The sequence below is a fragment of the Artemia sp. Qi Xiang Cuo genome, chromosome 7 (genome assembly GCF_049724085.1).
Source record: "Artemia sp. Qi Xiang Cuo chromosome 7, ASM4972408v1, whole genome shotgun sequence".
NCBI classification, from domain to species: domain Eukaryota; kingdom Metazoa; phylum Arthropoda; class Branchiopoda; order Anostraca; family Artemiidae; genus Artemia; species Artemia sp. Qi Xiang Cuo.
The window spans coordinates 7,765,591-7,783,592 of record NC_142800.1 but is presented as its reverse complement, the minus strand read 5'-3'; the positions used below and the strand labels follow the sequence as shown (position 1 = coordinate 7,783,592).

The 18,002-nt window shown below is 35.8% G+C and overlaps 1 protein-coding gene across 1 annotated transcript in view; it reads left to right on the top strand.

The window, feature by feature from the left end:
- Positions 1–1,209: 1,209 nt before the first annotated feature.
- LOC148949905 (glycerol kinase-like) overlaps positions 1,210–18,002 on the top strand; it is a 126,812-nt gene continuing 110,019 nt past the window's right edge. The window contains exon 1 of the mRNA XM_089091992.1: positions 1,210–1,278. The gene's annotated coding sequence lies outside the window, so the exon portion shown is untranslated. The remainder of the gene's footprint in view (positions 1,279–18,002) is intronic.

The window sequence follows — 18,002 nt, the reverse complement described above, 5'->3', positions numbered from 1 at the left end:
TTGGGAAGGCGTAGGGGTTTTCAGCCCTACTCATGTTAATTTCTGCTCGTTTTAAGTTTGACTCGGTTATGTATCGTAATGTTTGTTCGTTTTGGGTTTCATTTATTTATCGATGGTGATTTGTGGTAGTTTCACTCTTGGTACATTATTTGATTTTATTTTTGTTATTATATATATATATATATATATATATATATATATATATATATATATATATATATATATATATATATATATATATATATATATATATATATATATATATATATATATATATATATAAGTAATACTTACTAAGTAATACTATATAAGTAATACTTTTTGTCCGTTTTAAGTCTCAACTTCGATCTTTACTTCCCTCGGAAAAGCTTTTTTTTAATTAATTCTCCATTCAGGACCGCTATGAAAATGCTATATCCGATGTTGTTTTGTTTTTTTTTAGCTAAGCTAATAGAGGCCGAACCACGCGCCATTACAGCCAAAATTTAAAAAATGAGCTTTCATAGAAAATTTCCAGTATTAAGAATTAACGGAGGTGACGGGGATAATTTTCATTGAGGGGTGCACGGGGTGGGGGATGCTGGAAAATTTTATTCCCGATCAACCTACGTTTTTGTGCTATAAATCCCTCGGTGTTTTAGAATCTTTTCACAGTTTAGCAGCAAGGTAAATCAAAGGACAATTTGTGTTGCTAGGTATCACAATAGGACATCTACAGTGTGTTAGAAACTGCTTAGGGGATTGAGTTGAAACTTTTAGAGGATATTGAGGTCCAAGTGGACCTTGAACCTTAACTTTGGGGGAAGGAGGAAATAAAAAAAAAAGCTAACGTGCCTTAAAAGTTCAACAAAATTGCTATGAGCGAGGGGCACTGACTTCCTGCTTCCTGGTGTACATCTCGGAATTCTACGTGTGCGGCACAGTTCTGCCACGCTTGGCACAATAGTTAAAACGTTTGACACACTCCCCAAAACGCTTGCCACAGTTCCGCCATGCTTGACACACACCACCTAATGCATATGATTTTTTAGAGAGAGCTACCCCTCGGATACGAGTTCACATTTCTATTGTGTTTACCAATAGAAACCTAATACGGGCAAAACTTGTCTTATCCGAACTTCACCGTTAGCTTCACTTTTGGAATAACAAATCCCAGAAATTTAAAGGACAGGACGGTTTTGTAAGGTAGGCTAAACCTTATCGAAATCTGGGAAATTTCAATCAACAACTAACCAGCAAATGCTGAACTCGTCTCATTCTGGATTTAGCTCTTATGAGGTAAAAACCAATCTATCTATAATGAAAGTTTCAAACCTGAAGTTTCTCTTAGTTGTTTTACAAAATGTATAATGCCGTTATAAATGAAAAAAAAAACAACAAAAAAAACAAACAGATTACTAGGGCTAGCGGCATACCGTCATCATGTTTATAGGTGATTCTCAAAAATATTAATTGCCAAGGGCCGAGGTCTTCTTTACAAGATGGCCTTGAGTAGGCCTAGGCCTAAACTAAATAATTCAAATATTGATGTAATAATCTATACTAACTTTTGTAACCTTGTTTTTGGCCCTTTTTCTAAATAAGATATTGTTAGTTGCCTTTAAGCTAAAACACAGGCTATTAACATTTTCCTACTCGTTGTTAAGTTAATTATGTAGGGCTTGGGCCAGGGCTAAGCGAGCGGTACCGAAGATTTGCTGCCGCAAAGACTGCAAGAGTAACTTTTTTTTGTATATAAAGGATATTATAAACAAGTAAACCGGGAAAGTTTTTGGAATGGTGAATTATTATAGGATGCAAGGGTGCATCCAGGATTTTTGTTCGGGGAGGGGGGGGGGGTACAATAAAACCTTTCTAAAACGCGTCAAAATTTTGTTTATTTACATTTTTGTTATTTTTTACGAGTCGGACAAAAATTTCGGGGGAGGGGTTAAACCCCGTAACCCCGCCCTGGATACGCCCCTGTTGTGATGTACAGGCTAAAAAAAATGATCTTGCTTGTTTTCAATTTCCCATGGGCCAACTTTTACAAACTTGTCATTTGTTAAAAAGTTAGTTTCCTGAACAGTTCCGTTTAGTAAAAAGTAAATTATTAGGAGAGACAAATTAAAAAAATAATGCTGTCAGCTCAAAGTTTCCCAGGAGCTAACCTCTAAATAATTGTAGTTTAGATTTATAGGGCTAGTGTTCAAAATTTGAGAAATTAAAATCAGTTTACAAAGCACCAATTAAATTCAGGCTTCCAACTAAAATCCGAAAGCTTGTCCTCTAGCGAATTTTGCAATTCAATTTAGTTCAAATTCAAGATGGAAGGGTGAACCCGGAGGTATTGGGTGAACTCGATGAAACCGGTTCAATCAACTCGAATTTCTTATCAAGCTAGCAGGTCAAAACAAGCTACCAAACAATCAGCTAGTGGGTCAAATCTGACGCCAGTTTAATTTTCAGTCACGAAATACGAAACCAGGATGCATAGGTCAAGTCAAAATATTTTGTTTTCCCGTCATCCCGTTAGCTTAGTCAACAAAATGTAAATATTAAAAGAAGTCTCTTTTACAAAACTGATATCCATAGAATCAAGTGGAGGACTCAGTCTATCGTAAATTAGCAATTTTAATACTCTAAAAGGGCCGAAATCGATCGGAGGGCAACTTGTTCCGTCGTATCATCCCCTGCAGTATCACATGGTATTGGTTCATGATAACGGTAGAAAGAACCACAAATACGCGTTCGAGCGACATAGTGCAACATCCAAGTGCAAACCCAAGCGAGAGCGACAACCAAAACCAACGACAGCGACAAGTGCAAACACAAGAAGTTTTGAATTATATAAATTTGTGTAGCAAAATGAATTTGTTATGCTCATATTTTATTACATATTTTACTACAATTATGTATATTTTGCGTCGGAAAATGTATATGTTATGCTAATATTTATTGTAAATCAGAGACTCGGTGCTTATAGCCACGCTTCCTGACGCAACACGAAATTTGAAGTCTACTTGCCAGACTCCATGGCACCCTCGTTCTTTCCAATAAATGTGTTCCTCTTGGGCTATGGAACGATCCCTGAAAGGTTTCGAGCCTTCAGGAGCTGTTAGGGGTCTTGGCATACCCGGAGGTATATTTAAACTATCTTTAGTAAAATCATGGTTGCAGCATAATAACTATTTTTACGGTCTGTCTTAAAAGTAAAAGTTCATGGCGAAAAGAAATTTATGGTGATTTCGGAGAAAAGACTGATATCCCTCGAAAATGGCGTCAGATCAAAATGAAGTGTATCATTGGAATCAGCAAGATCGAAAACCTGGCACAGGGAAATTATAGTCCTCCACCTTTAACAACAAGGAAAGTCCCTTTTTTTACATGAGTAGCACTACCGATCTGTCTCCTGTTTTTTTGTTGTTTTTTTCTCCTTTGAGGGCTAGCGGATTACCAGAACACCATAGAGAGATGTTTAATGGCTCATTTAAAAGCTATTTTTCACATCTACCATCTTTTTATAAATTCAACCATTTGCAAGTGCTAAATGACACAAAAATGGCACTTTTGGTGCCATTTCTCAAGGGGTGGGGCTAGCGGGTTACCAAAATATCGTAGACAGATTTTTTTAATAGTTCATATAAAAGCTATTGCTTCCATCTGCGTTCCAATAAATTCTACATACAAAATCATTGTTTTTTTTTTTTTTTGCTAAAATTAATTAGCTCTTCGCTTTGCAAAAGTTTAGTAACAAAAATTGTAATTAAAGAGCATTTTGCAAAATTTTTTTCCAAACATTGAATAATGTAAAAACCAATCCACGATGACATAAATGCTTACCAGAAAAATCTAGATTTGCAAATACACGGGCTCAGCCTCCGGATAAAGAGAAATAAACTACTGGCTGTTTTCAACTAAAAGTAAGGATCAACATTAAAACTTAAACGAACAAAAATTATTACCTATATGAGAAGGATACCCCTCCACAATACCTCGCTCTTCACGCTAATGTTATTTAGAATGTTCAAAAAGCTATCTTATTCTAACTTAACGAACCTTGTGTTTCACTTGTGGTTTGTACAGGATTGGGACACAAAGTCATACTTTAGCGTAAAGAGCAGAGTATTTAAGAGGGCGCATCCCCCACACCCCACCACCGAAAATTCTCCCCGAGAAAATTCGCCTCCCGAAAATGTCTATTTACATCTCAATAATATCGCCTATTGCATAAACAATAGGAAATAGGGGGATGGGGGATACCACCAGGAGGCTAATTTGACAGTGTATATATGCACAAATCTTTAAATTAGCCAACCGGCCCACCAGTATTTTAAGCATAGGAGTCCAGCTGGACATAAGGAAACAGTAAGAAGACAATTCTTACTCCATAATATGGAGAATAATCCGAGTTAACACATGTAGGGGGAGAGCCTTTATCTTCAATTTTTTCCTTGTTTTTCCAGTTTTCTAATAACTTCATGAATTTCTTAGAACATATATATTCACAGAATATATACCTCCACCCACCCCCCGAATGTGCAAATATATACCTAGAATTGCATCCTCAGTCTAAATATAGCATCCATTTGCATCACAAATGAACTTTACTCCCATATTAGCCATGTGGTGGATGTTCGGAAATAGGCAATTGCCTTTTCTTTTTTGAATGACATGAAAAGGTTTTTTAACTGAAAGTAAGGAACGACACTAAAACTTAAAACGAAGCGAAATTATTTCGTATATGAAAGGTTCTGGTCCCTCCTCAACGCCTCGTTCATTACACTAAAGTTTGACTCTTTGTCACAATTTTTCTTTTTTAAAATAATAAAAACTTTAGCGTAAAGAGTGAGGCGTTGAGGGGGAGACAGCCCCTTTCACGGAATAATTTCTGTTCCTTTTAAGTTTTAATGTCGCTCCTTACTTTCAGTTAAAAAACTTGTTTTATTTTTATTTAATTTCTGAACGTTTTTCAACTAATGCAGATTCAAATTTGGCTCAAGTACATAAAGCATTAAAAAAAAATCTGCATATTAATTCTGGAAGATTTTTTCCGTATATGAAGAATTGCTTCCTCTTCTTCACCTTGTTTTTTACACTAAAGCTGTTAGCACTTTTAAAAAAAAGCCTCCTATTATAATTAAAGAGCCCCCGTGTTTCAGTATACGCAATTAAAAGATTGGTACAAACAGTCAAACTTTATCGTAAAGAGTAAAGTATTAAGGAGGGGGCAACCCGTCACACATTGAGGGGGCAACTTTCTCTCTCACGGAAGTCATTCGCTGAAACTACATCGAACGTAAAGTCAACCTTCCCCCCGTTAAATTCCCTCCAGAAAGTTCCATCCTCGCTAAGAATACCCCCTCCCTGTAAAATTGCTTACAGACGATTCAGTCTGAAAAATTCTCCTTAGCCTTCTTTCATTTGAATAAGACTTTATTTCTTTAATCGGTTTCTCGATCACCAGAAATGCCCCCTTTGTGAAAACTATTTCCCAGGAATCAAAACACGGGGAAAATAAGGACGGCTTTGTACAATCCTGGGCCTATTTTTTGTAGCAACATGGTTTTCAGCACTTGGCGATGCTCTTCTATAAAAAAGAGTAGAAATCCTTCACAGATAGTCTCTAGTTTATTTCCTCCGACTCATTATATATCCATGCCTACAAATATTACGCTACTACGAGGAGGCAACCCATGGTAGATACATTAGCTAGGAAGAGATTTTTCTGCCTGAAAACGTCCACCAAAACAGACCAAGCCCAGCAGAAATATCCATTAATCTCAGAATTCTGTGTTAATGATGTGTCGTTTATTTCAATACAGAAACCCTTTTATGAAATTAAATAGAAAAGAAAAGTTTTTCAACTAAAATTAAGGACCTACATTAAAACGTTAAACAAACAAAATTTTTCAATATATGAGGGGGCTTCCTCCTCTTAATTCCCTCTCTCTTTAAGGTAAAGTTTGACTTTTTCCCAATTCTTTAATAAAGACTCCAAAAACATTAGGGCCGTTTAATTAGAATTAATTAAAACAAAATTTCCACAAAATAGTTTTTTTTCAAAAAAAGTAAAGAATTCCATTGAACCAAAAATGAACAAAAAAGAGAATAATCTACCAAGCATATAACTACCACAAATCAGTATCAACAAATCCAAACCAACAGAAATTGCATAAATTAATGCGAGTAGGGTTCAAAACCCATATGGTTTCTAAAAGCCAGAATATAATTTGTACTTTACTGAAAACATTCAAATGAATTTACTGACAAAAAATGTCAATTGTCAGTTTAATATACATATGCTGATATTTATTCCTTAAAATCTTAATTAATTTTTGATTTTTTAATGTTATAAAAGTGAAAACAGTTCAAATAATTTTTTAATGGTTAGCTGATCAAACGACTAGCAACCAGGGCCTAGTTACTAATCTTTTTGTCCATAGATTATCCATTTTTTCTAGATTTGAAGATACATCATCGGCGTTGCCAGTTAATTTTCTTTCCTTCTTTGATGGTTACTCTTTTATAATTAATTACAATATAAAAGGTCTCACTAATCGAGAGCAGATTAGAACCAATATATAGAGTACGGTATTATTTCAAAGCCTTGGAAAAAGGTTAATACCCTTTGAATTTCAGACAATCAAGTTTCATTTTCTCGGAGAAAGAGAATAGGCCAGAATAATAATGATAATAATAATAAAATTAAGAGTTATTAAAATCGACCGACATGAAGCATAAAGCTACCTCCCGAATCACGGGAGGTAGCTGACTGCTCTCCAAATACTTTCAACTCTATAGTCCCTAGAGCTTTCAATTTCAAATCGAATCGCCCACTTCCCAAGTTGCTACGATCACCTATTCTGTAAAAGATGGACGAAAAAAAAAATGCATGAAATGTACGATGCTGTTTACTTTGTACAGCGCCATGGGCGCCCATAAGGGGGGCTGGGGGCACCAGCCCCAGCCCCTGACTGAATGAAGCTGTCTTATATTTGTATTAATTTAAAAAACTTTTCCCAAAAAATAGGTTTTTCAAAGAAGATTAAAGAGCTCATTAAGCCAAGAATGGGCAGAAAGGAAGTCAAGTAATCGCCCAAGTGCAAAACTATCACAAATCACTATCAACAAACAAATGAAGCTCAAAACAAACAGAAATTATAATAAATAGCCAAGTCAAACTCAAAACGATCAAAAATTAACATTACTAGGGCTCACAACCCCAAGGCCTGTTCTCAAGACCAGAACATAATTTAGGCTTTGTTTAAAGAAAGAAAAAAAATGACCGTGGATTGTCAGTTTAATATACCTATACTGATATTTATTCCTTAAAGTAAAAAAAAGCATAAACAAAAGCGAGTAAAAAAAAAGTTTTTTACTTATTTAAGTAAAATTGTGAAAACATTTAAACATATTTTGTTTTCTGTAAAGCACAAATTATGTTCGGGTTTTGAGAAGGCATGGGGATTATCAGCTCTACTAATATTAATTTTTTCTCGTTTCGAGTTACACACGGCTATTTATTCTAATTTCTGTTCGTTTTGAGTTTCATTTATTTATTGATAATGACTTGTGGTAGTTTTACGCTTGGACGATTACTTGACTTCATTTCTGCCCATTTTTGGCTTAATGAAGCTCTTTACTTTTCTGTGAAAAACTCGTTTTGTGGAAAAAGTTTTTTTTAGGCTATCTTCCGTTCGTTTTTCATTGGCCCATACTTTGGCTTGCTATTCGTATGTTGGGAGAAACTTTTTCAACAGTTTTTAATCCTGACACCAATTGTACTTTTTAATTAAATTTTATACCTCCTCAAGTTAACCTGAAAAAAAAAAAACTTAATATCATTCCCAACAGATTCTATCTATGCTCATTGACAACCTAGATACACATAATCTATTTATTTATTTCAAATGTAAGAGCAGAAGTAGTAATAGTAGTTGTCCCGAAACCTTCAACTTAATACCCCCAGTCCTTCTCGATATATTCCTGAAGTGTCTTATTGGCAACCGCATACACAATGCCGTTTGGTTTATTCTTAAAGTAGCATTTAGATATACATTATAATGGGTCAATTGCATAATTTTTGGGGGTTGAGATGCCCAAGATCCCTAAATACATAGTTGTTGGACCATTCTACTATGCTGAACAAAACAGTCGTCTCAAAATTTTGACTGGATGTGTTTGGGAAATAAATCGGCTTGAGAGACGGGCTGATGGTCCTCCAATTCTTTTTTACTCTTAGAAAGGACACCAGAACTTTTAATTTTGAATCGAATTAGTTTCTTTAAATATTTCAATGGTATTTCTAGCTATTATAGAATGGTCCTGCCTCTGATATTGCTTATATGCCTTTTTGAAAAACTACTTGTATACAGTTTTTTCGTTTAATTGGAACGCCCCCTAAACACTTCCTAGAAGTTTCACCTTAATGCTCTTAGCGTCATTAGTTACAGTATCTGTAGTTGTAGTATTAAAAGTATACATAGTGCCTTCGAGCTAGTTCAAAATTCTCCACAACTTACTCTTAAAGGTCTAACTTAATAATATAAGTTGTTCTTGAGATTTTGCTTTGTCACCTTTTTGAAAGTCCACATGCTTATAGTTTGTTTTGATTTAGTTCAACGTCCGCCTAAATGTTTCTTATATTTGATTACTGACGACATTGTTATATTCTCTTTGGACTATTGGTTACAAAATGGCTATCTCACAATTTCGATCGAATGTGTTTGGGGAAAAGAGGATATCAGGGAAGGGGACTATTCTCTCCATCACGCTCGACTCTTAAAATGGAGCTATAACTACGCCTTTCCAATCAACTGAGACCACCTCTTCATAAAAATCTTAAATGCCCCCGGGGTATAACTTACAACCCTTACCCCCATAATCGGGGGGGGGGGTATGTCAACCCCAAAGGCAGTTTAATGTGATTTTTTTACTATTTTTGACCAAATGGTTATCTCAAAATTTCAATCGGATGCATTCAGAAGCGCATCCAGGATTTTTTTTCGCGGGGGGGGGCGGCTATACAAAAAACCTCAAAAAACGCATACAAAATTTGTTTATGTCATTTTTGTTACGTTTTTACGAGTCAAACAAACATTTCGGGGGAGGGGGGTTCAAACCGGGTAACCCCCTCCCCCTGGATACGGCCTTGGATGCATTTGGGGAAAACATGACGTGGGGGGTATAGCTGCCCTCCGATAAATTTCACTCTTAAATGCACTTCATCTTCCGATTTCCAATCCAATGAGCCCCCTCTGAAGTTTATAAGACCACCGTAAACCCTTAAACTTACAACCGTAAACTTACAACCCTTGCCCTACGGGCTATGGGGCAACTAGAAAAAAATAATACATTACACCCCCATCGATTTTTACTGTAAAAATGTCAAGGCCTCCAATCCTTTCTGACCATTGAAATAGGCAGTAGCCCTTTCAAGTTCCAATTGAATGAGCTCGTTTTGAAGTTCTTACGACAACGATTTATATTTGAGGATCATGTGCCCCCAGGACATAATTTACAACCCTTGCCCTGAGGACTGTGAGGGGGTTCTCATCCTCAAAGACATGATTTCTGGACTTATAAACTACGTCAAACAAAATAATTATCTTGAGATTTTGATTGGAAGTGTTTGGTAAAATGATGGGCGTGGGGGAATGGTTGCCCTCCAGTCACTTTTGACTATTAAAGAGGACACTAGCCCTTTCAATTACCAACCGAGTGAGCCCTTTTCGAAGTTTCTACGACAACAAATGGCAATATTAAAATTTCTATCAGATGCGTTTTGGGAAAATACATGTGTGTGTTTGTGTGGATGGGAGAGTAGTTGCCCTCTGATCACGTTGACTCTTAAAAAGAGCACTACAAATTATGATTACCAATCCAATGAGGCCTCTTTGAAGTTTATACAACCACCATTTCTATAAAAACCTTATATGCCCCCAGGGCGTAACTTACAACCGTTTCCCTGAGGGGTATGTAAGGGCAATCAAAGACATCAGTTCTGAACTTTTCAATTACGCTGAACAAAATGGCTAGATCAAAAATTATGATTGGATGTGTTTGGGGAAATGATTGGTGTACGGGGGGGGGGGGCTGGTTGACCTCCAAAATTAATTTTGACTGCTAAAAGGCCAGTAGAACTTCTGATTACCAATCAAATAAGCCTTACGATCACCCTTTCTATAAAAAAAACTTATATCCCCCGGGGCATAACTTACAAACCTTGCCCTGGGGGTTGTCGGGGGAGGGGGTTGTCATCCTCAAAATCATAATTTCCGGACCTTTAAACTAGGCTGAACAAAATGGTAGTTTCAAAATTTTGATTGGATGTGTTTGGGGAAGTGATTGACGTTGGGGAGGGGGAGCTGGTTGCCCTCCATAAGCTCTTTTTAAAGTGCCTATGACATTTCTTCTATAAGAAGTGCCCTGGTCTGAAATAGGCAGCGCTATCGCGCTGCCTGTGATATTTTATCTTGAGATTTCAATTATACATTATTGGAAGTGCCGATTAGACCAGGTACGCCCCCCCCCTAGAATTCAGCCTATGGGCACCCATGTACAGCGCTACAGCACTCCCTCTGAAAAGCTAATCCTATACTGAAATCCAGCAAGAACTAGATTTAAATGAGAGAGAATAATTACCAAAATACAGAAAATACAATTATGAAATACCCCAACTCAGTAATAATTAAACTTTACAGTTTGCAAGATAGGTTACCTCATAGAATTCTGGGAAATTACAAATCAACACCTAACCAGCAAATTCTGAACTCATCTCATTCTGGATTTAGCTTTCATAAGGTAAGTACCAATTTGTCTAGCCTCTAAAAGTTTAAAACCTGAACAGTCTTTCCCCAAAAGAAGTTTTTCTTAGTTGTTTTTATAAAAGGTATAATGCACTGTTATAAATGAAGAATAAAAATAGTGATTGCTAGGGCTAGCGGCAATTGTCTTATGATTGCGCGTGAAATGTGAAAAAAATCAAAACAACAACAACATCATGGTTGCAGCGGTAGCTGCAACCTAGTTAAGAGCGAACCACAACCCATAGTAACCGAGCGTTAAAAAACACGTTTTGAAAAAAAATTGCAATCTGAGACTGATTCAGGAATGGTAACTATTCTTTCGGTTTGTCCTAAAAATAAAAGTTCATTGCGAAAAGAAATTTATGGTGATTTTACAAAAAAAAACCTTTGAAAATGGCGTCAGATCATAATGAAAGTTCTACCATTGGAATCAGAATGTTTGAAAACCTTGAAAAGGGAAATTACAGTCCCTCCCCTTGAACAACAAGGAGATAACATTTTTGCATGGGTAGCACTGATCTGTCTCCCGTTTTTTTTTTTCGTCTTTTTTTTCTAGCAGGGCTAGTGGGTGACCAGAACAACATAGAGAGGTGTATAATAGCTCATTCCAACGGAAATCGAATTGGCTAGTGTCCTTTTTAAGTGACCAAAAAGACTAGAGGGCAACTAGCTCCCCTCCCTGAAGGCCCCCTCCCCCAAAGTCATCCGGTCACAATTTTAAGATAGCCATTTTTTCAACATAATTCAAAGGTCACCATCTTTGGTTTTGATGATGATATGACCCTCCATAGTCCCTGTTGAAAGGTCTGCACACTGTATCGGTATCGGACTTATCTATATGAAGCATATCTGAATGAGCGTATTGTTATTGGGCGTATTGGTATCGCAGGTATCTAGACAGATTTTTAATATCTAATATAAAATATATTCCTTAGAAATACGTCCAGTGACATAATTTCGTCAAAATCCTGGGGGGGGGGGGCAAAGTTGAAGCCAATTTTCCTAAATCAAGTGAAAATGATAGTGAAAACTCAAAAATAAGCCATATATTACCATACAGGCAAAGATATACTAAAGAAAACTTACCTGTTTCCCTGGATACTTGAGTTATGCAGGCTTATCTTAGTTATGCCACGATTTTTTTAGGAAAGTAAATTTCTGCTGGGGGGCAAAAGGAGGTCAGGGGGGGTGGGTGTAAACTTGGGTCTGGAGGAGGCAGCTGCCCCCCGCCCAGTCCCATAACAAGTTACGCCCCTTTCTACGTCCTTCCTATAAATTCAACAACCAGCAAACTTCGAATAGCACTAAAACCGGTCACTAGTTCGCTGTGTCGCAACAGGGAAGGGTTGAGCTAGTGCTCAACCGGTTCCTGTTATAGAGACGTTTAATGACTTATTTGGAAACTATTGTCCACACCTACGAGGTCCTTATCAAATCTATCTTCCGTGAGTGTAATATAGCACTAAAACAACACTTTGATGGCACTTAAGTAGACAAGCTTGGAAGTATAAAACGATATCATCATTGTAATAATTATGGTCCAAAACCCTTAACCGGAGGGTTGCAAGATGACCTCCCGTATGTTCCTCCTTCGAGTCCCCTTAATAAGCCACGCAATTAAGGTGCAAGCATTAATATATTTTTTAACGCATGTCCGAGAAAGGTATTTGATCAAGCATTTTGATTCAAAAGGGAATAGAGGGCATCCAGTTCGTGGTTTGCAACGACATTTTGAGTAGATCACTAAATCCATACCCCAACAAGTGGCGTAATTTTTTCAAAATCCTGTGGGGGCGGGGTCAACGTTGGAGGCATTTTCCAAATCAAGTGAAAATGACAGAGAAAACTGAAAAGCAAGCCCTATAGTAATACAAAAGTAAAGATGTACTAAAGAAAAATGACCTGTTTCAGAAGATACTTGAATTATGCATGCTTATCTTAGTTTTGACATTTTTGGAGAAACTAAGTTTAAGCTGAGAGCGGGGGGGGGCAAACTGGGATTTGGAAGAAAACTGAGGTCTGGGACGGGAAGTTGCCCCCTCTGCCCCATAGCAAATAACGCCTCTGACCCCAACCCCCTACCACTTAGTAGTTGGAGAGGTGTAGGCATGTGGTTCTGGAACGACTCAAAGATGCATAATAAAAGAAGGATTACTTATTGTTATACTTACTTATTCAAATTATTTACTTGACAATCCCACCGTAATATTCTCTCCATACGTAAGATTGTGCATCCAAAGAGGAAGAAACGCAAATGAAAATAGTTCCCTGGGAGAATTTAGGTAATTCTTATATTATTTTTATATTATTATTATTCGTTTGTTTCGCTGAATGTTCTTTTTATTTGTTTATTTTACTTTAAGTGGTGTCTGTATCTTTCTTCTTTTTTCTCTTTACTCCACTTTTTATCACATTGTTTGTGCAGTGAGTTATAAATAAATTATTATTATATCAATAAAACTAACGTAAATAAATCAATTGGCGATATCTCCCTATGTTTGTAACATTACAGAAAATTAGAACTTTACTGAAAACACAAAACAATATAGGAGTTTTGGTACGGTAAAAGGAAACATTTTAAGGACACTTTTAATAGTATAAAAATAAAGTATTTTTAGATTGTTGCTTTATTTTTTTACATTTTTTTTTCGTTTAATTTGGCAGCACTTCTGCAAAATGAGCTCAGTCCAATGACTGACTGTCGTTTTGGATCTTAAAAGGACATTTCCTGATTATTTCGTAGACAAATTCGAAGTGCCACTTTAGACTCGCTTTAGAATTTGTATCCCAACTGAAAATTCTCCCTTTTATAGACAGAAATAACTGGATTCCCAGAGTTCATATTACGGTTGATATTCTGTCCATTTGGAGTAATACTAGGTGAGACCAAGGTGTTACCTGATAAACCAATCCATTACTTTATATGCTGTGTAATGACTTTAAACTTATTATTTTTCTGCCTAGGTTTTTAAGATAATTTTAATTGTATACTGAAAGTTACTGATATCACAGCTTATGCAGGACTATGAGAAGCGTTATAGATTAGTTTGCTGTTGTGAGGCTACGTATTTACTTTTGACTCCTAAATCAATATTCTTGTTTTCTATACTTGGATTTTGTATTTTCAATAAAGCGCTAGTTTTCTGTAATGTTACAAACATAGGGAGAAATCACCCGTTGATTTATTTGCATTAGCTTTATTGATATATGTTAGATAGACTGTGAAGTAATAATCTTTGTTCGTTTTAAGTTTCAACTTCGCTCTTTACTTCCCTCGAATTTTTTTTTTTTTTTTTTTTTAATTAATCTTAGACAGAACCATCAACATAAATAGGGTGTGTTGAGGATCTGGGTACGCAAACGGGCCTGAAAATTAAAACCAAATTCAATCGCTGTAACTCGGTCCTATTCATATAGGTTTTTACTTGCTAGACAGATTAGGGGACTTTGCACAGGAGCTGGTATCGACTGTAGTCAGGGGAAGGATCTTGGTTATATACAGTTACGAGCATAATTTAAAAAATTTCAAACATGTAAAGTTACAGCTTTAACCGCCTCAAAACCAGAGAGTATTTGACCCCCGCATTGCAGGAAGGGAACATGTCCGGAAATCAAAATGTTCTCGATGGAGCAAAGGCTTCTGTAGATAGTTGACATTCAAATGAAACGGGCTTGAAGAGTTTGACAACACTGGAGGTCTATTTTAGTTATTCCTGCTTCAAGAATACTACGTCTTATTACTCATAAAAATCTATCAACTTCATAAAGATATCCATGTTGCTCACTCACAACTGCAAATAATTCTCGACTTTTAAAAGGTATGAAGGATTTTGCCTCTTACGTCCTCCTCATAAAAGTACCCATGTTTCTAATGGAAATTATATAAAATCGCAGTCAAAAAAAGAAGAAAAAAAAGAAAGAAAATAGGGTATTAATAGGTATTTCTGTAAAACATTAATTGCCGAGAACCGAGGTCTTCTTTGCAAGACGAGCCATGAGTAAACTAAATAATTCAAATATTGATTTAGTTATCTTTGCTACAAGTTTGTTTTGAATTTGTTTTTGGTCCTCTTTCTAAATAAACTATTGTTAGTTGCCTTGAAACTAAAACATAGGCTATTACCATTTTTTCTCCTCATTTTTAAGTTAATTAAAAAGGACTTGAGCTAGGGCCAAGCGAGTGATAGCGAATTGCTGCTGCAAAGACTGCAATAGTAAGTTTTAGTATATAAAAAAATATTATAAATAAGAAAACCGGGAAACTTTTTTGAACGGTGTATTATTAGGATACAAGGGTTCATCCAGGATTTTCGTTCAGGGGAGTTACAATAAAAAAAAACAACTTCATAAAACGCATCAAAAACTTGTTTATATGCATTTTGTCATGTTTTAGGTGTCGGAAAAATTTCGGGGGAGGTGGGAGGGGTTCAAATTCCGTCAACCCCCCTGGATACGGCCCTGTTAGGATGTATAAATTAGGAAATTATGTTGCCAGTTCTTAATTTCCCATGAAACAACTTGTAGAGAACTGTCATTTATTAAAGAAAGACCCTTGAAAAGTTCCGTTTAGTGCGAGGTTAGTTAAAATTAAATTAGTAGATATAAATTGAGAAAATAATTCTGTCAGCTCTTTGTTTCCCAGAACTGGCTGCTAAAAAAATCTCATTTAGTTGGGGTTTCATATAAAGGACTGTTTAGCATGAGGTTAGTTAACGGTAAGTTATTGGAATTTATAAACTAGGAAAATAATGATGCTCATCCTTAGTTTTCCAGGGCTAATATTTCCAGGGACCAGGGCTAGTTTTCCAGGGCATAATTCAAGAAATTCAAATCCGTTTTCAAAGCATTTATTAAATTCAGGCTGGTAAATAAAATCTGGAATCTTGTCTTTTATAAAGGTACTTGTCGGTTATTGGAAACACATTCAAAAATTACGCTTAGGTTACATCTCAGAAAACCGGTTTCATAGCTACAAAAACAAGTAATGGATGATAAAATGCACTGGACTTAGAGAAAATGCATTGGACTTGTATAATTTGGGCTATATATTTGCACATTAGGGGTTGGGTAGGGAGTTAGATTACGTTACGTTGGGTTAGGTTTCCATAATTTTGTTTCCTGTGTTATTTTATCATCAAGTTTTGTTGTTTTTCATAACCTAACTTCACTTCTTGGGCGTGTTTCCAATAACCGAAAAGTACCTTTATAAATTTCGCAATTAAGAATTTAGTTCAGACTCAAGAATGAAGACACGCAATTCTCGGGTGAACTCGATGAAACCAGTTCAATCAACTCGAATTTCTTACCAAGTTAGCGGGTCAAAACAAGCTACCAAACAATCAGCTAGCGGGTCAATTTGACGTTAGTTAATCTCCAAACAGTCACAGTCTCACAGATACGAAACCGGATGCATCTAGTCAAAAAAGATTTGTTTTCCCAATTCCCATAGCCCGTTAATTAATTAAATAAATAAAAAAAGTTTGGTACTTACGCATTATATGGGCCTTTCTAAAAAGTCAAGTTTGGTTAATACTAATGAAATAAAATAGGATGAATATATCATATAATAGTTTATAAACAAATCTGGGATATATATTTGCAAACTAGGGGGTGGGGGTAAAGCATAGCATATATTGAATATGTAACCTACCCTAACCTAGCGAAGGTATTTTTTCACCCCTAAACACCAAAACAACGGTTTAAATATCGTAAACGCAATGAAAACCACGCTTTGCATTGCATTACTCTATAGCGGTCTCTTGAATTAACCCGTCTGGCGGGTTTTTCGTGACTAGTTTCCTTGTAAAGGAACATATAATGCGTAAGTACCAAAAGTTCTTTCAACTGAAAATAAGGGGCAAAATTAAAATGAACAGCAATTATTCCGTATATGAGAGGACCTGTCCCCTCATCAATCTCATGCTAAAGACTTGAGATCTTTAAAAATACTTCTCCTTCAAATTCAACATCCCTTGTGTTCCAAATAGCAAAGCAGTCTTTCTTAAAGAAATGTGACAAAAAGTCTAACTTCAGTGTAAAGAGCGATGAATTGAGAAGAGGGCAGCACCCTCTATACGGAATAATTTTTGTTCGTTTTAAGTTTTATTGTTGCTCCTCACTTTCAGTTAAAAAATACTTGTTTTTTTTTTGTTTAATTTCTGACCGTTTTTCAGATCATGCAAGGAAACCCCTTCCCTCATCCTTAATGTAAAATTTTCCCCGGTAACTTTCCACCCTACAGAAAATTCTCCTATACCCCCAAATCGGTATATTTCATTTGTAACTTTTTGAAAAAAAAACATTTTTTATACATTTTGAACCAGCATAAAAAGCCAATTAATAGATTATTCACTTACTAACTCGACTCACTAACTTAAAACTAGATTTAAATAGACATGAACAATAACATTCTCAAGGTCAGCAATGTCTGTAATTTTGGGAACAACTTACTTCTTAGAAATTGTTCCAGAAAATTATGTTTTGCAGTGACCATCTTAGCGTCAACGACAGAAAAACCGATGAGACGAATAACGATATCGAATGGTTCTGACGCAAAACGTTTGAGAGCCGTTGGTCAGGCCTAATTAATAGATTAAATAAAAAAAATAAGTTTTTTTAACTGAAAGTAAGGAGCGACATTAAAACTTAAAACGAACAGAAATTATTCCGTATATGAAAGGGGCTGTCCCCTCCTCAACACCTCGCTCTTTACGCTAAAGTTTTTTATTGTTTAAAAAAAATAGAGTTGTAAGACAGTCAAACTTTAGCGTAAAGTGCTAGGCGTTGAGGAGAGGACAGTCCCTTCTATATACGGAATAATTTTGGTCGTTTTTAGTTTTAATGTTGCTCCTTACTTTCAGTTAAAAAAACTTGTTTTTTTTATTTAATTTCTGAACGTTTTTTAGTTAATGCAGCTTTTATTTTGGCTCGCCGTCATTGAATAAGTAAACAAAATTTGCAAAAAAATTTTACTTTTCTTTTGCTAAATGGCTGTCTCTAAATTTGGTTCTGACGTAATTTACAAATTAACTTACGCAACGAACTTCTATAGTCGTATATTTTTCTTCTGAAAAAAAATAAAAAGTTGCAGATTTTTGAAGATATGAGTTTGAAACATATGTTATACGTCTTTCTGATACACTTAATCTGACAATGTGATTTTCATTAACAATTTTTCACTTTTGGGGGACGTTCTCACCCTATTTAAAAAAC